Raw genomic sequence first — 17501 nt, 5'->3', positions numbered from 1 at the left:
CTCTCTCCACCCAGGTTTATAAATGGGTGCCGGCGAAATAATGCTGGGGTAACCCTGCGATGGACTAGCAGCCTATCCAGGGAGGAGTAGATGCTACCGAAACCGGGATAAGCTCCGGCAATATGTGCCGCTTTGCGCAAGGCTTACCTTCTTTTAATCTAATATTCTAAGAGGGGATCCTGACATATGAGAAGGTTGCGCTAGTGTGATAACTGTTTTGAAGAGGTACTGAAAACGCTGTTCAGACTGGAGAAATTTAAAATGGAGCCTTTATACCATATTGTCAGTGTGGACGGTGAAAATGTACTCGGCTTTGTCGATAAAACTTCTTCAGTGTGGAGTGGGTCTTAATAATTGAGATTAATTTGTAAACGATAAGGTTCATATCATCTTGCTTAAATTTACGTTTTTATTTTTTCTCAAGTTAGTTATACAAATGAACTGTTTTTCAGAATATTTATGTCATTATGCATTCGTTAAGTGAAGTCGTGAAGACAGCAGTTAAAGTCGTTTTTGAAATATGCCACATTAATGTATTAAATTAAATGCGTGAAGGTAAAATCGTTCACAAAATATATGATGTTTGTCAAGGTAAATCCTTCTTATTCACTGGAGCGATCTGCATCAGTAGCTTTCTTCTATTTCTCGTCTAAGATTTGGTTTGCTGGCCTCGTCTTCATTTTGTCCTTGGCATAGCTGCATGGCGGTTCGACAAAAGCCTTGAATATCTTGTCTGGACTGTAGTTCTTCCTGCAAGGAGAATACAATTGTAAAGCTCAAATACTGAAAGAACAGTTGAGAATCACTAAGGGTTATAAAGAAAAAGGGGAGGGAAGTGGAAGGAGAACAAGTAGGGAGTGGGTTGGGAAAGAAAAGAAGGACCCTTCAGTGCACGAGAAAGGATTGGCGACCAGCCTTGCTCCAACCATAGAGACGGAGGCGCTTGAAAATGAGGCTGGAAAGCGTAATTCCCTGGATACTTTAAAAAGATATATATGTAATTGACCACTACCCGAATGGGGATTTTCAAGGCCAATGTGAAACAATTATTGTAAATAAACATAACATGGTTAAAACTCCCAACTGGCAGGAGGCAGACCAGTTGGCTATTTACAAGCATAGCCGATGAGTTGGACTCGGGTGACCGAGGACAAATCCAGCTAGTGGCCATGGTCAGAACGGGACTTGAATCCGCGACCTCCGGATTTCAAGTCCGGCGCTCCAACCACTCGGCCACGCTGCCTCCTAGCTTATTACTAATTGTTATATATATTTCTTTTGATGTTATTTCTGAGAATCCGGGTGGCGCAACGTAACACTATGGATTTGGACTGGACTTGTGATCATGCCGTAAAAGGAAAACATTTATTTGTTTTCCAAGTAGATAACCGCAGAGTCTTCTGATTTAAAATTATCCGTTTAGAGAAAATACCCTGAGTATATCTTAAAGCTTTTTCGGAAAAATTGTCATCTAAGGTTTTCACTTACATCAAGCTAGCTAGTCGTATCATTATACATATACCTTACACTGAATAAAGATTAATGTACAGTCATACTGCGCAAGCTTGCCTAACTGGAATGACCAAGTTTTTCGTTTTGTGAACAACGTCTTAAAAAACCAATAATAAACTTTTTAAGGCAACGGACATTCACTGGATAGGCGACTATGTTGAGGAGGTGGCTAAGAAACCGGTGTAACCGGATGGTGTCAGATTAATGGACTATCTGCACTCACGTTTCCTTGTGACTTAGCAGTAAGGATCAAAAACTGATCCTAGCCTGGTACGTTAACGGTGATTTGGTAAAAAAAAAAATACTTGTCCATTACCATTAGTGGTATAGTTAAATATTGAGAAAATTCTGACAAAGGCCTTTTATCATTACTTAATATTATTGCCGTTCTGTTTTGTTAAAGTTTCCTATTCACGCAATTTTGACTAAGTGAGTTAAACTAACTTCGAAACTCGGAGTTCTGAACGGCTTAAAAAGAAGACATTGTTAGAGATGCAGGTAAATGATGTCAACACTGAGTCACTCTTTCTGAGCCTCCAAAAAATAGTAAACAAAATAAAAAACGTTTGTCAGTTTAATCACAAGATTTCCAGTCTATCTTGATTTGATGTACGGTTTGACGTTTTAATAATTGGATTGGAAATAAACTACAATATTTTGCAAATATTCTGTTCATGTAACTTTTTTTCTATCAAAATGTGTATTATCAAGATCATTGTCTGTAAAAACGGAAGATGATGATAATAGTGATACAAACAAATGGCGAACACATTACCTTAACTGTTCTACGGAGGCTAGATCTTTTTCCAATTCGAGAATTTGAGCTGAAAGCCTCTGAGCAGTTCCAGGTACAGAGTACAACAATTACAACAACAATAAGCTTGAAATCCATGGCTTGTATGGTAAATAACGTCGTTTTGATATTCTCAGCGTTAAACCACGTTCACTGAAGGTTTGCTTGCTTATGTGAGAACTGCTTGGCTTTTCCCAATATTTATAGAGCGTCAGGTCGTCCGTTTATGAATGAAGATAGTTCTGGCTAAATTTCGTAATTTGAAGGAAGTGCTTTTTCCTCCCACTAATAATTACTCTTGGATGTGTTGACTTACGCCTGAGGGTGATTGATAAATGCGTTGATTTTCCAGAGCAGATGTTTAATGACTTTGCAAAGACGAATTATTTTTTGAGTGGTGACTCATTTTTCACAATTACCGGTATTGTGAAACAAGCTAATGGGCTATCTTCATTAGGCGAAACACCTTTAATTCAGTGCATGAAGTTACTTATCTGGGTTCTTTACTACAAGGTTTCTAAGCTTTTTTTTTTCAGTTATTTGTCACATGTTCACATTTCAAGTCTCTAAAATATCCTTACTGAGTAGCATTGTTTATCTCCGTCAGCTGTGAAAGGAAAACCGTATCTTTACATGTCTATACAGATGTTGCTACAATAAAAATTAAAAGATCGATGATTTTTAAAAGACTCTTGAATATTTTTTATTTAAATCGTTTTATGATGTTCGTACGCCATTTTATTTAGTCACCTGAACGAAGCTAAAAGATCTCACGGTTAAAAGAATAAAATAACTGAGAATGGAAAAAAGAATTAACGACAACAATAGGCGATTGCCGAAAATTTAGCGAGGCATTCTAAGCAAACATTGTGATCTTTATAAATCAAGCATATCTCTTTTTTTGACAATCTTTCCCACTCTTTCTCTTTTGTCTTAAATATGCTTTCAATTTGTTCGCGTCATATTTACAGGTACGTTTTATCCGATTACAAAGAAAAGAGACTAAATATTTTGTGTGGTATTTTCCGGCTAAAAAACACTCCCTTCTTTCTTGCTAGTAAGAAGTTGGAAGTTGTGAAATTCAGAAGAGTACATTCACCAACACAAATTTGTAAGGCCATTCATGTGACCGTTCAACTCAATTCAACTCAACCCTTACAAATTTTAAACTAAGTAGGAGAAACTAAAAACATTATATTTACAAAACGCCGAAGTTCACTGACGTCCCGGGCTTTTAACAAACACAGTAGCAAACAGTAATAACAGTACTATTATTTTAAATTCACTTATAATCGAACATTAACTTGTAAACCATTTTATTGCGGGCCTAAACGCACAGCAGAAACCGCCCAGATTAAAGCGATTTTAAACTGATCTGAACTACACAATTCATATGAATATCAATCCATTGAACTATAATTGTATGAAACAGTGTCATTGGTGTTTTTTCTAAATGTAGAGTTTCTATATCGCTGTTAAAATGGCAAAGACGAATCTAAAGCTTATGTATCATTCTACTGAGTTTTCCCTATCTGTTAGCTCATGTCAACAAACTGAAAAGGGCGGATATAAAATGGCTGCTTGTCTTCTCAAAGACATCTGATACTTCATCGGCGAATTATTTAATTCTAAGACGATAGGGTGTTAATGACGAATGACAATCAGAAAAAAATTATACTAAGGATGAAAGTAATTCTGATTTTTCATGTAAACACAAAGGACGCCGAGTCCTTTTATATTTACACTTAGCAAAAACGGCTTTTGTTTGATAATACTGACTCTACTTATTAAACCATAGGCTAGGATATCTTTTTTTAGTCTGTACCTGTCTCAGTCATTAAATATAAGAAATATAATCTTAAACACGTTTTGTCTTAAAATGTTATAAACGTTCAGTTAATTTTGTTACAATGGACTAAAATTAAGACAGCGACGCAAAGCTAACGATTTACCTAAATTTATTCTCATAATTTGTCGATTTGACAACATTTCTGTGATTTTTTAAAAACCTAAAACTTCGCCAGCACTCTCAAATGTTCTTTAATTTAACGGGTCAAAGATGGTTTGAAGGGTCCTGTTTCCGGACCAGCCGTTTTAAAGCCAAAGCGTTATTCTTTATGACTACTTGGTCGAGGGAACTTGAAGGAGCCGTATGCAATATCATATCCACCAAAAAGTGTTACTAAAAGCACTTTAAAAAGATGATTCTTCCGTTTGCACTTTTAAGACGTTTTGCATTTACGTCCATTTTATATGACTGTCATCTAGAAATGAGGCGGAGCTATTGTTAATGTCCAGCAGGAGAAAAGAATACTGCATGTCAGTAATAAATATAAACTAAGGAAATTACTAAGTAAAAGTCACTTCTTTCGTTGTATCGATATTGATCATAGGTGGTTTCCGTTTTAACATGATTGTATCAAGCTATTGCTGAGCTGTTGGAAAATTAAAGGACTTAACTTATACCCGGTAGATCAATATACCACCATCAATTTCGATGAAAATTCCAGTCCAAACCTGCGGCATACCTTTCCTTAGCGTTTTCGTTGACTATAGTCAGTAAAAAACGTATCCTTCACTTTTTTCCGACCTTTTTTTTAGCCATTTCTGGTAGTTTCGGAAGCAATCTGAAACCCCCTTATTTTGTCACACATTTAAACCTACAATTTGACTGTTTTAACAACCAGTTTAAAGTCGAGTCATTGTTTCCACGGTCCCGCCGCTCGTTTTAGTCTCTTTTTTTTTTTTGCCCTCGCAACAACGAATCGCCAAGCTGAGCTCTACAGGCTTATTATGAAATTGCGGTACTTTTTAATTTTTATTTTTTTTTTTGCGGTATTGTGATATTTGCCGATTTGTTTTGCGGTAATGCGGTGTTCAGCAACCCCCAATGTCCCCCTCTTGCCGTAAAATACGGACAGTTGCAGGTGCTGTCATTGAGTCAACGTAATTGTCATGACTCGGTCAGGTCTCTTACGCTGACTAAAAGGCAGTTGAAAAAAAAATAAGATTTTTTCCATCCATTACCGACATGCATTTCAGTTTTTTGTAGATGTGTGCCGTATAAGGAATGGAATTTGTGCGTGTTTTTATCAGTGAAAAATAGCACTTATATCACTTGAACTAACCGTAAAACGTATAAAAGCTAGTTGTTTCATACCACCGTGAAACGCATTTCCGATAGCTAATATATTCGAAAAAAAGCAAGCGTTTCCTCAGCCGCACTTAGGCATATTTTTTAACATTGGCTCCGGCCACTTTCACTCGGCGCATAATAAAGAACGGAATGATATGCATGAAAATTGCAGAGATATTATCTTGTACATTTTATCTTAGGAATATTTCCCTTCTCGTCGTGGTGTTTTGCCCTCACATCAACATACAAATTATCTTTATTGGTTTATGCATTTCTTGTAGTACTTGTTGGGAGAATGTGATCCTATTCTTGGTTTTCACGGTACGTCATCAAAATTCTAAAACCCAGAATCGCAAGACCCCTGAGTTTTTATCCTTCACTGGCTATTAGACGCCAGTCCTTAATACATATCTTGTTGAAGCTCGATAGCAGTCGCCGCAGTTAAGATAGAGCATTTTGAATTTCGGAGAGTGTCCCGCCACACGAGATCAAAGATGACTGTCACGTTTTCTTAAAAAATGCCTCATCCTGCAATTTTTAACAATCTAAACAGCTGATGTTTTGCGAGAAGTCTTTATGTGAATGTTTACTTGTTCATTAGGGTGATCTGACCCCTTTATTTAATTTTTGTAGCAGAATTAATGCCACATGTTTTCATTGATTTCAGGCGTTTCCATACCGTGCTCTCTAAATTTGCGTGAAACATTTTGACGGACAACTTGAGTACGGAATAACGTGCAGACCTGAGACTTGACCAAGTAGTTTATATAGTTTTCTACAACCTGTAATATTCTTGATTTTTTTTGACTCAATAGTTTTGGTGACAGTAAAAACCACCTATATCATAAATGTCTTTTATTGATAAATTCATTCCTCCCCCTTTTACTTTATGTTAATTTTGTAACAAGGATCAATTAAAGGTGGCTCTGCTACCATTTATTTTATAGGTACAATACATTTAAGTCATTAAGCATGAGTTACCAATAAAATATTCAAGAATCCATGACACATAAAACAGTGAAAGTGTTGTTAGCTTTATCTGCATTTCAACCTCACATGAAGTGATATGAAATCTAAGTCCAGGTTTTATTTAACTGATATACACAAGGCCATAAACGGCCCTTTGGCGGAGGCGAAGCAAGATCATGCTAGGAGGTTCTGGGGGCATGCCCTCCAAAAAATGTGGAGAATTAGAAGCTCAAACTCTTTCTTAAACATTTTTCATAAAGTTTTTCTTGAAAAGAAATCAATCTTGTTCAACTGGGGATTACTTTCCCAACTTAACGATATTTTGTGTTTCCAATTTTGGTTTAAAACCAGGACGAGGCAAGTGCCTTGTCATGACTCTTGCTAGTTACGGTCCTGATACACTGTATTAACGGTTTCCGAAATAATACAACAGAAAAACATTAAATTTTGCGCAATTTGACGTGAGTACTGATTCTGTGTCTCGAACTTCGGTAAACAATTCATTCAGATATTAAACGACAACCCATTTTTGCATTTCACCTCAGCCCCTAAAATAACTCCTTTACAATTTCGCGCCTTCCCCCTAATTTTCCATTTTAATCATTAAAAAATGAAAATCTGAAGTGAACAACGACCTTTCTTCCTTCACTTCTCCTCGTCTCACTCCGTCCTCTCTCCCCATTTCCGTCCCTTTTTTCATTTTATGAGTACTCTGCTCTCTTCCTCTCCTCCCCCTCTCCCACCAGTGTCGGTCCGGTGGTCTTCTCCCTTCTGTCGTTCAGGGCCTAACTGGTGACAACACTACCTTTCTACATCGTTAGATGAGACGCATACAATATTCACTACACTTTCCCCTTCTCCAATTCCCCGACCCCCCCCCCCCCCACAATCTCCTCTCTTCTTTCCCCTCATTCGCCACGACTGCCCCACACGTTCCTTTCCTCACAATTCACCTCATCCCTCTCCACTTCTCCGTCGCCAAACACCACAGTGTCTCCACACACACAGTTCTCACATTCTCAGTGTCACCGTCTCGCCTCATTCATTCCCAGTGTCTCCTCTCATTCACTCGTCATTTCCACTTTCCGTCACTAAATCCGATTGATCCGATCCGAAACGTGTCGCGAAAATTTCATGTAATAAGGTAGCTTGACCCGCAGGGCCGTACCAGACTTTTAGCATAGACGAGGGCAAGATCTTGCTGGGGGGGGGGGGGGGGGGGGGGGTCTTGGGGCATACATCTCAATTTGAAGTCTAAAGCTCTGAAACGGGTTTTTCAACATTTTAAATAAGTTGTTTCAGTCTTGAGAAAAAAAATCAATCTTGTTCAACTGGGCGTTATTTTCTCAACTAAACGTATTTTGTTAAAATCTAGACAAGGTAAGTGTCTGGTCTTACCTCTTGCTAGTTAAGGCCCTGAACCGGTTAACTTCTTAGACAAATAAGGCGAGACAGATCCTCCTTACCCAACGGCAAGGAATTTCTAACCTGTTTAATGCTCTATTTCAATATCTACTGAGTTTTTTTCCTTCAAGTTAAACGCTGCTGAGAGCAGGTGTTAAAATATGAAAGCGAAATCTCTTTCAGTTGCTTGTGTGTTAGGAGAGTTTCTTTCATGAATCCGTTTATTGGTGAGCTAGACATTTTATCTGTTAAATCATCATCATCATAAACTTATATGACCAAATTAAAAACAGGCACTGCCCACGGAAAGCATTGGGGGAAGTAGTAGTGACGCATAAGTATCAAAAGAATATATTTCATTTTTTCTTGTAAGTACATATTGCTAGTCATAAAAAAAAAACAGAAAGGTGACAGAAGTCAATGCTTAAGTCAAAGTGTCGTATTTGTTCAACTTCAGTATTTTCATTTTTTAAAAGTTCTTAGCTATAACTCCTTATTTTATTTTATTTATATATTTTTCTAATAATTTGATAATGAAGATTAGTGCGGAACTTTAGTACTCAGTACTTTATCAACAAAATTTCTCTTTGTTCAAGTAAAGGAGATAAAGTTTAAGCCATATGTTTTTAGTAACCGGAGTTTCTGACACTATAAAACACGCACATATTTTTTTATCTTATATACTTTCTACGACTACCACATTAAAGTCATTTGAAATCATTTGCTCGTTTTATGCTTTCCCTGGCCTTCCACCAAGTTATAGCCTAACAAACTCATCAGAAGAGAGATTGATAATTTCCATGCGTGTAAATATCTACTAACTTAACTATCTCAGGCGGGATCAGTGCAATTTCCGATACACTAGACATTGACCGTATAATTCCGCGTTTATAGGATCCCTTTTTGAAAACAAATAGCCATGGCTGAAATAAATAGGGGATGTGTTGCCAAAAGTATGTGCTTATATAAAATTGATTCTATACTATATATATAGTGAACGATCGACCAATATCAAGAAACCAAAACGATTGCTGTCTATTTTCAAGCAACTACTGATCCACAGTTAAAGTGAAATTCTTACAAGTTGTTTCCATTACAAGTAGAAGGGTTAAAAGTACTCAGTCCTGTGTACGTAGTTAGGTAGGTAATCTTTTTTTAACACGGTTAAAACATCAGCTTTAAAATACTACCAACAATCCTTACTAAACATAAATACTAAAATTCTAAAGATAAGCTATTATAAAGAAATAGCTGCTTTCCACGAATGTCTTTAAATTGTCCAATGGACTCTGCTTGTCTTACGTTGGAAGGAAGACTGTTCCATAAAATTGTGCCGCTGTTTTCATGTCATGGAGGCTAAAACGTTGTGCTCACAGAAGATGGCAACCTTATGTTTTTAAAGTGACGGTTTGTTTCAGTAAGTTCAACTGAAGCACTCTTTCCTACAATTTTATCAACCAGGCGAAGTATTTCCAAGTACAAAACATATATTTAAACACAACTTATTCATAAACTTGTTTGTGCGCAGACAACTAAAGATCGAATTTAGTCTTGGCTAGTTCGCAAAGTGCGGCGCCAGGGGTTACATACTGACCAATCTCGGAGATGGTCAAAAGATGTCGAGAAAAGAATAAGTAACGACTTCAGTTTTATTGTTGGATGATCAATTACAGCGTTTTTTGTTTCCCATCCCAGCGTGTATGGCATTCAGCTGTTAAAAGGCATCAAGAAAATACGCAAAAGAGGTATTTTTTTGTTAAACTTAATCGTGGAAGCTCTTACAATTACAACAAGTTGACGGTAATCACCGATAAATAAAGCTTAAAGAGCAGCAAACATTTAAATGTTTAATTATGATAAATTACGCCCTCAGCGTGTAATAAATAGTGTTCGGAATCAACGAATTTAACAAGCTGGCTCCCTTTTTGACGAACGCCTCTTCACTTCAATTGTCTGATGCAAAAGATAATTTTCTTCCGTCCTTCGCAATTAGCGCGAACAAAAAATGGAATTGAATCAATGCTTTCATTGCGAACCTCATGTTTCGACTACAAAGAAAGCTAAATTTATTACTTTGTACGGTACTGAACCCGCTGTTAGATTTTATACACGTACCAACCTGGATTTTAGTGACAATACTGAACTCTCCCACGCATTTGATTGTTCGCTTAAGGAAAAAACGAGAAAGATTTTGCGCCGTCTTTTACAATAATCACATGTTGCGAACGGAATCGAAATTACGTTCTTAATTGCTTTCAATGGGCAGGTAAATAGAAAGAGCAAATTTTCGTCTCTTTTGACAACTCGTTAGTTTATTTTTTTACCCAAAACAGAAGTTTGAATTTTCCGATGACACTCCTATCTCCCACGCGAAAAACACCGAGAAGCCAAAAGATGGTTATTTGGACCATTAGGGATTTGATTAACATCAGATCCTTTTTTCGATTTCAAAGGGTTTCCCATAGCGAGCGCCGGAGATGAATTGAAAGTTAAGTTGTACAGACACGGGTAATATTGAATCTGTTTTGCAAGCAGGTGTAATCGCCATTATCAAACAACACGAGGTGTTCAACTAAAAACCCAAACAACTCAAGTAAACTTACACCTTTAGAATACTCTCTTGCTACAATTTTCTTGCCTCCTTACCATTTCTATTTGACACTTTTTCGCGTCGTTTTTCACTTGAACTGAGTTTACGTGTTTGAAAGTGATCGTGAGCACTTCTTTGAAAATAAAATGATTTCGATATCATGTTACATCTTCCCTTAATTTCCGATATATTGGGGCATTCATTCGCAAGAGCAATTTTTCAAAAAAAAAGCGTTTCATTTTGCCCGGAAAAAATGAACTAGTTGCTTTTGCTTGATTTTGAGGTAAAAGTAAGGCCACTATATGATATATGTTAGAAAGATCAGAATCAATAACTCGGATAATTGACCAATGAGCCATGAAAATAACGTGCACAAATAAACACAAGATAGATTAGATTAAACTCATAGTAACTGTCTGGCCATTTAATCATTCTCAAATGTTTGAAGCAACTTTGCGAATCAACAAGTGGCTGCTATGTTTAAGGAAAATATAAATCGATTTCGCCCGCGCGGAGTACTAAAACCATATGGGGCATGAATTATGAATTGATTCGTGATATAATGCCAGTTAAGCATTGTTAGTGTCAATTTCTTTGGCAAGCCAGATTTGAAGCGTTTCTAGTTTCGAATAATGTAAAATCACCTCGAGGTCAAAACTATTCAAAAGGTAAAACAAAATAGATTCGCGTGTTTTAATTTTCTCCGTTGTTTTGTTATATCACCTTGTGACTGGGACATGAAAGGTGCTAACGAGCGCCCACCCCAGCATCAGGGGGCCGGAACAATTTCGAATGAGAACAGAGCGACTTCTTTGATGCTTTGTGGTTGAAAGATATATAAATGTGAATGGGAGATAAGCGATTTATTGACTCCACCGCTCGACTAGCTAAAGTTAGGCACACCTATCTCCTGCAAGAGGTTCTACGTTTTTTAAAAGCGTTATGGCGACCACAAGATGTATCTCTACCGTGTTTTGCATTCTTCTCTTATCCTCGTTACTCATTTCTTCAGAAGCGTTTTTCGGTCAACAAATTGGTAAAAGATCTTTTAAGGTAAGTTTTGATTCTGAGTACTTTGCCGAATAAGTGACTTTGAATGTTTAATAAGCTTGTTTATTATCAAGATCACATGCAAAATGATAAGTGTAAGTTTCAACAGTTCTGCTCACCTCAGACCGCTAAGCCGCAGCCGGCCAAATTTCTTATCAAACGCTAATGATTCTAAATAGGCCTTATCACGGTTTTCGACGCCATTTCGACGAGTAGGCAAAGCGGGTAGAAATTACAGTGTTTGTTTGGAAATCCGACGGCAAACATCTTTTACAAAAATCGAATTCTGGACAATTTATGGGCTGTAAAGTTAAGATACTTGACAAAAGTTTTTATTCGCCAAGTTTGAAGGATGTATCTAGGCTACAAAACGTTCAGTTACGTTTTTAATTTACCATACATTTGTCTATAATTTTTTCACGCGAACCACGTCAATTTGCGGACAAATGTGTGGGAAATTAAAATCGTAACTGAACGCTTTCTAGCTCAGATACATCCTTCAAACTCGGCGAATAAAGTTTAAAATTCATAAGTTGTCCAGAATTCAAATTGAAAATTTTGCCGTTGGTCCCATACAAACACTGTCATTTCTAATCTTGTCGCCTCCCGTCAAGATGGCGTCGAAAACCGTACGTGATAAAAAGGTCTATTTGCCCGTCTTTTTCGAAATCCATTAAAATAGCCTCCCTATAAACTAAATAGTTGAAGGAGAAGCGAATTACTTTCATATTTGTATATGCTTGTAAGATTTTCCTTAGCACCAACAACAGAGTTTATCTGGCAAAAAAGAGACTTGATAGAATTAAAACAAATAAAATAATAAAGATGGCGACCCTTATGAACAATTTCTCTCATGTACTGGCCAGCTTTTTCATTTGTATAAAGATCTTTCTCCATGCTATTGTTAAACGAATTCTTTTTTTTTTATCTTGTAACGCGTAGTTTCAAAGAACGCTTCAAGATGTCTGCCAATTCGCACTAGGACACTGTGGTGAATTTGATTCCCAGCAGAAGTCACGTGATGCAGAAATGACCAATGAGAGGCCAGAAAAGAGGAGCATCGAGTATCTTCGTCAATGATCAGGAAGCATGCTGCGATTCGTCACGTCGCCAGAAGGAGCTTATGCAAAGCTTTAATTTCAGCTTTGTTAAAATAACGACCTTGAAATCACTAAAGTTGATTCAGAACGATCAAACGGACGTTATGTATTGGAAATAACATCAGCCTACATAAAGTTGTAATATACGTTGTAGTACATTAAACGTAACTTGAAAGAAGAAAGCTTCCAAGAGTTTAAATATTCTTGTTGATTAATAATTTTCAAAGCTGGTTTATTACTTATTTTCTGTGATAGGAACAAACCAATAGCCTGATGAGAAGGTTATGCTGTTAACGTAAAGAGTTTTTATTATATACATAACATATATCCTGCGATATACGTAGTCTGCTAAAGATTGGTCCAAAGTCTTGTAAAGCGCTGCATAGCCACAGCTTTTCTAGCTGTGAAATTCGTTGTGCTAACAATTTGTTAAATGACAGAATAATTATCCTGCTCAATCTTGCAGAAATTTGTCATGTTTTAACTAGCTTGGCAGATGGTCTCGTCGTCTAAGTACCAGGCGATACTCCGTGCTATTCATTCAAAGGATAATTAACACTTATCTGAGTTCTAGCACGTGTGTCTCCAAGCTCCGGGAGATCCGGCAAAAAATTGTGCCATATAGTCTCCCTTGTGACGTATATAGAGAAATTGAGACTTCGATGTATAATAATTATGAATGTTAAATTTCGCTTCCCTGAATGTTTCCTCCTTCCAACCTAAAGGCAATACCCCAAAGGCTGCTTTGCCTGAGCTCCGTTAACTGGGCCACAATAAATAACACCCGTTATTGTTCGAGTAGTTACGCCTACGGCTATGGGCAAAGGCTCATAGCCGGTTTTATTAACTGACAATGAAGAGATCATGCTACAATCAAATATTTATAATGAGGGCACTAGCAACGCCACGACATCAAGGAAAAAAATATTTAAGTGGGAGGCTAAGGGGAGGAGGGGGTTGAAGCGAACACGTCTTGACTTTAATTCGAGCTTCAAATAATGACAGCGAGATCTGTATGACCTACTAGATCACATGATGAGCCCACAAGAGGGGTTTGGGGAACCACACACCTCTTGCCAATATCCAGTCCCCTTAGAAAAAATGCTCACCAAGATGATGTCGGAGAAGGACATAAAATTCCTATTTGCGAGCAATTTTTTTCTATATCCTTTCACTAAAATCAGAAATAGCGCGCAAGGAATGTCCAGACAACATAAAATGTAACCTGCGATCAGCCTTCTTTTTTTTCGCCGCAAAAAAGAACACCTGATCGCAAGTTAAATAAAATGTTAAGCAGCTACTTTCAACCGAATATGAATCATACGCCCACACAGATTATACCGCAGGTCAAAACACTGACAATTACACAACAAGGGCTATATACTGCCTACACTATAAAAGCCATTTAAATCAAAGAAGAGATATATCAGTTAAAGTACATGTAATATCAGTAGCGCGCGTGTGTGGCCAGTCTTAATTTTTATATATTTATAATGTAAGAGCATAGAGACTTTTAGTATTATGCCCCTATTATTATTATTATTATTATTATTATTATTATTATTATTATTATTATTATTATTAGTGGTTGCTTTTACCACGCGAGTCTCGACCCGGACCGCGGGGAGAATGGGTGAAAGCACGAAAGAAAAGAATATCACCCCATACTCCTCACGGCTTGGATATGCCCAGGCCCCCAACAAGCCTGGTGAAGTGGTCAGGCATATAATTCTAGCTGTTAGTAAAACAGTCCCCTGTGTGATGTTTCTTGCTGCAGTGGACAGTTGTACTAACATAGTTTATTGTCTACAAACGTTTGAATTTTACGATGGCACTCCAATTTCCTATGTGAAAAACACTGGCAAGGCAAAAGATGTTCGATTAACATCAGTTTCGGTTTCAAAGGGTTTCCCATAGCGAGCGCCGGAGATGGATTTAAAGTGAACTTCTACAGAAACGCGTGATATTGAATGTGTTTTGCAAGCAGGTGTACTGTCAGTTTAACTATTTTAAAAGGGTATTGTCACCATTTTCACAAAAAGCACGAGGTGTTCCAGTTAATTCTTAGACAACTTAATTCCTAAACGTACACATTTCCAACAATAACCTTTCCTCCTTTCCTATTTTTATTTAACATTTTTTTTGCCCTTACCGCCGTGACTAAATCTGCGTTTGCGTGTTTGATGCGAGCACCGTTTTAAAAATAGGTTGATTTCAATTTTACATCTTCCCGTAATTTCCGATATATTGGGGCCTTCATTCATGAAAGTGCTTTGTTAGAAAGGAAGCGTTTTATTTTGCCCGGAAAATTTAAAACGGCTGCTTTTGCTCGCTTGTGATGTGATAGTAAGGCCACTTTATGATATATTATAGACAAAAGTCAAAAACTTTTGATAGTGGACAGATGGGGCATGAAAATAACGCGAGTAAATTAACACAAATTACAACTGAACATAGATAAATAACGTAATTCCCTGAAGCAATTTTGTGAAGCAACAAGTGGTTGCTACGAAATCTGTTTCAGTCGATTTCGGAGTGCTTAATCCATATGGACAGAGGTTAAATACCATCAACTGTGCTTGATGTTGTGAACGGCAGTTTAATTGTCATAGTAAAAGTCAATTTTTTGGCAAGACAAATTTGAAGCGTTTTAGTTTGGAATAATGAGATCGCCTTGAGGGCAAAACTATTCAAAAGGTGAAACAAATTAGACAAAAGTGCTTTGTATTGTCATACCACCTTGTTACTGGTTCAAAAAAGGTTCCAACATCCGCAAACCACGGCCTCAGGGGGCCGGAAGAAGCTCGCGTGAGATCAGAAAGGCCTCCTTGATGCTTTGTGGTTTGAGGATATATAAAGGTGAAAAAAAGATTGGCTAATCATTGACTCTACAGCTCCAAAAGTTGAAAGGACGGCTCGCATCTACCTCCTGCTAAAGTTTCTACGTTTTTTGAAAGCACTATGGCGACCACAAGATGTATCTCTACCGTGTTTTGCATTCTTCTCCTATCCTCGTTTCTCGTGTTCTCAGAGGCGTTTTTTGGTAATAAAGTTGGTAAAAGAGCTGTCAAGGTAATTATTTGATATATTAAGTATTTACCCGAATTAGTGCGTTTAAATTTTTCATACACATTTTTTGTTTACTTTCTCTTTACTAACCTTATCCAAATCACAGTCAAAATGATTTTTCCGTTTGACCCCATTCAACTTTAAACATGGCTAGCTACCCACAAGCCGGTAAAATGTCTTGTCAAACTCCGATGAATCTAATTAAATTTTGCTCGTCATTCAAAAAGTCTATGCATTAAACTGGCTTTCCTAATTAATAGCTGAAATCGGAAAGATTCACTTTAATTTCTTTGCAATAGCAATAAAATCTTCCTTACTATTAACAAAAAGGGTTAAGACGTGTTTATTTCCCTCCTTTTACTAACATCAAGGCAAAACAGAGCACGAACAGTAAGTTTTTTACGGCATTTTATGTATTGGCCTTCTCACTTGTATAAAGATCTTCTGCCAAGGCACTGTTATACGACTAACTTTTTTTATTTTTTACCACGCAGTTTCAAAGAACTCTTCAAGATGTCTGCCTATTTGCGCTAGAAAATTGTGGCGATTTTGATTCCCAGCAGAATTCACGTGACGCAGAATCGACCAATGAGAGGCCAGAAAAGAGGAACATGGAGTATCTTCGTCAATGATAATGAAGTCTTGTTTCGCCACTTCGCCATTGGCTTAGGAAGAACATTTTTATAGCTTATTCAAGTTGCGTAAATAGTTTGTGTTTAATTTCAGTTTTTTTAAAATGAGAAACAAAATCATGAGGATCATGACTATCAAACGGATGTTATTTTATGGAAATAACAATTGTTATAAACATTATAGTACATTAAAGTTGCTTAAAAGAAGAAAAGTTTAAAGGGTTTTATTCTTGTTGTTTTATAAATTAAAGTTGGGTTCTGATATCACATGTCATGTGGTAGAAACAGGTCAATAACCTCATGAGACGGGCATAGTGTTAACGGAAAAGAGCTATACTCGACGTCAAATATTAATATCATGTGTATTAAAGGCTGTGTGAAGATGTGCTGTGTGACCCATTAAATGGTATATTTTAAAGTGGAGTAATTGATTTCCATGTTTTACACAAAGCGTGAAGTATATTCGTTCTATATAGCTATAGAAATCATTTGGAAGCGTCAAAAGAAAAAAATAAGGAGCTCTTCTAGTTTCTCGTATGCGTGAATCGTGAGAAAAAAGTTCTTTCAGCACGATTACGTTCAGCCAAAAGGATAATTTGTTAAATTTATTTTCTTTGAGGAACTGCTGCACACCCCCTCTCCTCCCCCCTCCCCCCCTCCTACACCTTTAGAGAAACCGGAACAACGAACACGAGTTAAAAGCGAACTTCTTGCTCTATGACATGATAAAGGTTGAAATTAAAAATAATAATATCTAGATCGCCTATCAAGCTAAAAGGAATTTCTATATTATTCCTGTCCGTAGGTTTCACGTAATTGAATACTCAAAAGCTTTGGCTTACTAGCATATATAATATTTTATTGATTTTGACGGCACATAAATAATTGATTCAAATATAATGAAAGTTATCCTACGTTTCAATTACATGTTTCGGAATGAATCTTTATCCTACACATACAAACTTTTAAATAATAGCGTTATTGAATACCTTTTTTTCAGTTGATGAGTAACATCTCTTTGCTGGAGATGACGATTCTTCCCCAAAACAGCCGCAGATCGAGCGCACATCCTTCTTTTAATTCCTTAATTCTTATCAAACCTACGAATTGCTAAAGCTTCCCAAAGCAACTGTCATTTTTTTTAGACGGTCAAAGATTAGCTCTTAGTGAATCCTATACAAACTTTTACAGACAAAATACTGATCGAATTCACTTTGTAGCCATAGTACAAATTCAGTTCCTCGCG

At 37.0% G+C, this 17501-nt stretch overlaps 3 long non-coding RNA genes across 3 annotated transcripts; 2 read left to right on the top strand and 1 right to left on the bottom strand.

Moving 5' to 3' along the window:
- Nucleotides 1-391: 391 nt before the first annotated feature.
- Nucleotides 392-2531, bottom strand: LOC144652082 (uncharacterized). The gene is made up of 2 exons (XR_013570449.1): nucleotides 2288-2531; nucleotides 392-750 (listed from the first exon to the last, which is right to left on the bottom strand). It is a non-coding gene; the product is annotated as an uncharacterized LOC144652082 (long non-coding RNA).
- An 8455-nt stretch (nucleotides 2532-10986) lies between these two features.
- Nucleotides 10987-13000, top strand: LOC144652081 (uncharacterized). The gene is made up of 2 exons (XR_013570448.1): nucleotides 10987-11457; nucleotides 12397-13000. It is a non-coding gene; the product is annotated as an uncharacterized LOC144652081 (long non-coding RNA).
- A 2421-nt stretch (nucleotides 13001-15421) lies between these two features.
- On the top strand, nucleotides 15422-16467 carry LOC144652080 (uncharacterized). Its single transcript, XR_013570447.1, has 2 exons — nucleotides 15422-15626; nucleotides 16118-16467. It is a non-coding gene; the product is annotated as an uncharacterized LOC144652080 (long non-coding RNA).
- Nucleotides 16468-17501: the final 1034 nt, after the last annotated feature.

This window comes from Oculina patagonica, chromosome 4, assembly GCF_052425735.1.
Source record: "Oculina patagonica isolate OP01 chromosome 4, crgOcupat, whole genome shotgun sequence".
Classification (NCBI taxonomy): Eukaryota; Metazoa; Cnidaria; class Anthozoa; order Scleractinia; family Oculinidae; genus Oculina; species Oculina patagonica.
This window is presented reverse-complemented; position numbering and strand designations above follow the sequence as displayed.